Source organism: Balaenoptera musculus, chromosome 1 (assembly GCF_009873245.2).
Source record: "Balaenoptera musculus isolate JJ_BM4_2016_0621 chromosome 1, mBalMus1.pri.v3, whole genome shotgun sequence".
NCBI lineage: Eukaryota > Metazoa > Chordata > Mammalia > Artiodactyla > Balaenopteridae > Balaenoptera > Balaenoptera musculus.
Window position 1 is genome coordinate 107990889 of NC_045785.1, and position 4994 is coordinate 107995882.

Sequence of the window (4994 nt, forward strand, 5' to 3'; positions counted from 1 at the left end):
GAAGACAGGGGCTCCCAAGATTCCATGACAGCCCCACCTTCCATTTCTGTTACTGAGGCTCCATATGGTTGCCTGGCACACTGGGTCCTCCCTCGGGCACTCTTGTCAGAGCCTGACCTCTGAGCTTTGGCATCTTTTGCCTTATTTTTGTGGTTAAGGATTCTCAGTTGTGGAATGCTGACAAAGTCTGGCCCGAACTAAGTAATGAATTACATCTGCATTCTTTACACCTGTTTAAATACATTTTTTCTCTTAATGAAACCTTACTGAGGTATAATTTACATACTATAAAACTCACCCAATATAATTGTATGCTTCAGTGATTTTAGTAATTTACCAGGCAGTGCAGCCATCACCAGAATCCATCACTTGTTTTTAATTTATTATTTGTTTGGGTTTCTTCTCCCTAGGTTTTGGCTCTACTTCTTCCACCATAAGCTTCAGCCTGGCGGTATCTCTCACCACTTTCTCTGGTCCAAGAACAGAAATGAGCATCCTGGAAACCAACCAGTACTTGCGCTCCCAGCTGGAAAAAAGCAAACAGGACTTTTGAGACCTCACAGAGAAATTCCTCATGTCCCAAGCTACTGCCTACTCCCTGGCCAACCAGCTGCAGAAATACAGTAAGTCTTATGGGTTCACAGTCACCATAGTGATAAATGATTGTCCATATTCCCTCCAAGCACCTAAACACCCTCCAGACTTTCTTTTCTCTTCTTCATCAAATCAAATCAAATCAATCTCATCCTTACTATACTCCTAGAAAGGTGGAAGTGGGTAGTTTACCCTAATTTTGCAGAGGATGGAAACACTGAGGCACAAAGGAGTAAAGTTTGCAGTGAGATTGTATGGAGGAATAGGGGCTAAGATCTCGGTTCAGGCACTAAACTTTCTTTTCTCTCCCAGGAACACATGTCAGATCCTTGTTGGCTTAAACATGTCAGGATTTAATTCAAACTTTTATGAGTACCCATTTGCAAAGCACAGTTCTAGCTGCACTCGGGGAGAAAGAAGTGATAGGAGACCCCACCTACCTTACAGGAGTTTAAAGCTCTCTGTTCCCAAGTGAACCACAGATATCTGGAGATGAGAACATCAATAACAGAGAGTGGAGGGGTGGAGCTGTAGTGACTGAGGAACACGGGAGCGAGGGCACGAGAGGGACAGGGATATAAGGGGAGGATTCTTCCTGACACTGAGATTGAGTTTGCTTTCAAATTTCTACCATTATTTTTCAATAAACCAATGGGATATAAAATTTTCTATCTAACTTACTGACATGGGCTGAAAAGTAGAAATTAAAACCTACTTGTCAAAGAAGTGAAAAGACAAGCTTTGGGGTGTGGGAATGTTAGGTTTTTTAGTATCAGTTATTATAATCATATTGCAGCTTTTTTTTGAAACTGCAGAAGAAAGATATCTTCCAACATCTTCGTGTAAAGGTAATACAGTGCAGTGATTAAGAGCATGTACCCTGACGCCAGACTTCCTGGATTTAAACCCAAGTTGTTTATCTTCTCTCTGCCTCAGTTTCCACATCTGTAATGGTAATAGGACTAGTATCTACCTCCTCAGGTAGTGGTGATGATTACAGGATGATAATTCTCGAAAATCTACTAGAACAGGGCCTTGGCAAACACTGTGTATTAGTTCTGTCTCTAGACTAACACAACACCTGCTAGTATTTGAGCATATGTCTTTCAGACTTTTTTCCCTTCATACACATTTTTACATAGTTTGTATCCAGATAAACTTTAAAATCTTTGAGGGACTTCCCTGGTGGCACAGTGGTTAAGAACGGGTTCGAGCCCTGGTCCGGGAAGATCCCACGTGCTGCGGAGCAACTAAGCCTGTGTGTCACACCTACTGAGCCTGCCGGCCTAGAGCCCATGCTCCGCAATGAGGGAAGCCACCGCAATGAGAAGCCCGCGCACCGCAACGAAGAGTAGCCCCGGCTCACTGCAACTAGAGAAACCCCGCACACAGCGACGAAGACCCAACACAGCCAAAAATAAATGAATAAATAAAAATTTTTTAAAATCTTTGAAATATTGGGGGATTACGGACACTCTCAGTGTGGGACAACTCTCAGCCCTACAGTCCTTGGAGCCTTCCCCAAAACACGGGAAATTCCTACTCCATGCCCCAGCTTAATATCCTACTTAAGAGGCTGCAAGGCTTGGTAAAGTTTTGGAGTCAGAACTCAGGGTATGTGAGTTCTGACTTTGCTTCATTCCAGTTGAATCATCTTGAGAAAGTTATTTCACCTGGCTGTGAGCTTCTCGTTCCTCAGCTGTAACATGGGGAGGAATCAAATGCCACGTAGTTGGGAGGCTGAGGAATCAGATGTGGAAATCCCTGCGTAGAGCCTGGCACCGAGGTTACATCTGTCCCCGGGATGGACCCTGCCTCCTCCCTTGAAGGCGGTGACCGCAGCAGCCTGTCCAGCTTTCCCCTGAGGCAGCATCTCTGTTTCCCCAGAGTGTGAAGAGTACAAAGACCTCATTGAATCTGTGCTGGAGGAGGAAGTGCTGTTTGAGGAGGGGGAGCTGGCAGAGAAGATGAGACCGGCTGCAAGGCTTGGGTAAGGAGGAAGCTGTGTGGGAACGTGTGTGAAGTGGGGAAGCCCAGGCTGGTAGAATAAAGAGCAAATCTGTGCAAGGAGAAGGGCAGAAAATGTACATGGCAGGCCCAGAACTAGGCAAGACAGCCTGCGGGGCTGTGGGAACTGGATGGGTGACTAGTAGGCCTCTGGATTCTCCCTCAAAATACTATATGAATAAAATGGAGACACATGCCCTGGGTAGGAATACTAGCAATGTGGCTTCTAGCTGTGTGAACCTTGGGCAAATGTACTTAACTTTCCAGCATCTCAGTTACCTCAGCTACCTCATCCGTAAAATGGAAATACAAACAGCGTCTACCTCAGAGGGTTTATGAAGATTAAATGCACGATACCATTGGTTTAGAACCCTCTCACACACATGTGAAGCTCCCAACAAATATTTGCTGTAATGATTATACTTGTTCTTACTTTTTATAAGTGTGGTGATTGTCATCTTTTTTAATATTAGATTTGGTTTTTACTAGTTACGCAGTCCTGACTTAAGGAATCCATGCTGGCAAAGGAGTCCTGACCTCTGAGAGGGGCTTCTGGATGGTGGCTGCCCCAGGTTACGCAGCCTCAGGGCTGGGCTTCTGTAAGACTAGGCCCCTGGGGTGGTGGCAGCCTGGGGACTGCGAGGACCTCTGCTCTGGACAGGCCCGGGGCTTGGCCATGGCTGGCAAGGAGACACTCCTAATTTCCAGTTTTCCGAAGTACCTTTCATGATAATAATGTTTCTCCTCCCCAACTTTGATTTTTTTTTCCAAGTATCAGACTATGTGGAGTGTTAACTGGGAGGGCCATTGAGTAGATAGATAATTGAGCAGCTGTTGCCTAGAAAATGAATTATTAATTTGCAAGGACCAGCATTGCCCATCCTTAGAGAGTTTCAAACATAGGGTAGATTGTGGCATTTAGATGTCTTTTAACCTTGGTTAAATGAAATCTGAGAAGCTCATTTGTGTAAGACACACTAAGCAGAGATACTTGATTGAAGGGGGCCTAGGTCTGGAGCCCTGTTTCTCCCTGGTCTCTGCCTTTACCCTCCTCCGACACTTTATAGGAACTCTAAGGAATAGAGTTTGAAAGACAATCGGTAGAAGATCACTTAGTGGTGAGGAGATTCAGGCATTAGATGGGGGTAGATGACAATGTCTAGCTCTAGCATTAGGATTATGTGGTTCTAAGTATTAACTGATTGCTTACTTGGGTGTATACACGCTACTGTGTACTGTAAGTTGGGTAATACATTACTGTCTCCAGCCTCACAGAGCTCACATTCTAGATTGGAATCTATGAGAAATATTTGTACAATAATTAGAAAACTGTGAAATCCCACATAGAGTAATGTAATTGTTACTCAGAATTTTAATTGTTACTCTTAAGTGCCTCCTTACTAATTACGGCCTATCTTCTTGTCATTCAAAAGGAATGCTCTTCATCTCGACCCTCTCACTGATTTTTCTTTTCATCTTTCAATTAATATCAGATGTACAGGTCCAATACTTCTGTACCTGACTTTCCCCCCACACACACTTTCTGCATAATGCTTGATGATGCATATGACATTGAAATGGATGTGGGCGCTGAAGTGAGGGGAACTGAAAGGGCTTCTTTTTAAAGCAAAATCAATAAAAAGAAAGAGACAAACCCAATGCTATTTACTCATTCCCTCTGTCGCAGGCGAGTCATACAAACCGTGCAAGAATTCAACATGGGGAATTTCTTACGAGTAATCTAAGAGATATCTCTGCTTGAAATTCCATAACTTATCATTCACGGACTTTCACTTTTACATTTTACTTTTCTTTCCCACTTTAGGAGATATGATCCCCTAATTCAGGCTCAGGCCCGAGACTGACCCACTTACGACAGAAGCTACAGGAAGGGAAAGGTGTCTGTTATTTTTTCATGCAGCACGCAAAGAACACAGTCAACTCTTTGAGAGTCTCCTCAGGAGCACTGACGTTACCTACTACCAGAGACAGAGGTTCTGTGAGCTACTGGCCCAAGGAAGCCAGCTGGCAGAGAGACTTGCCAGCAAACTCACCACTGGTAAGTTGGCTTACAGGTTCTGAGGACCCTTAGCTCCTCCCAAGGTCCTAGCCTCACATAAGACTCCGTGCCTCCACGACTCTAAGAGTGACTTTTTAGCCAGATGTCCTGCTGTTTTGTGCCAGTCTCAGCCAAAGGATAGTGATGCTGTCAGCTAGAAAAACCTGGGGGTCCTCCCCTGGGCCCGAGGCAAGGCGCCACAGACATTTCCCCTTTTGGAGCCAATGTTATGGCTGGACCAACCCTTGTGGTTCTTATTATGATTGCAAGATACACCTCAGCAACAACCATCAGGGAACTTTGAAAAACATGAGGTGTATTACTCACACTTCCT

General features: G+C 44.5%; 1 pseudogene; it reads left to right on the top strand.

The window, feature by feature from the left end:
• The first annotated feature begins 451 nt into the window (after positions 1-451).
• The window catches only part of LOC118902136, a 41235-nt pseudogene continuing 36692 nt past the window's right edge, over positions 452-4994 (top strand).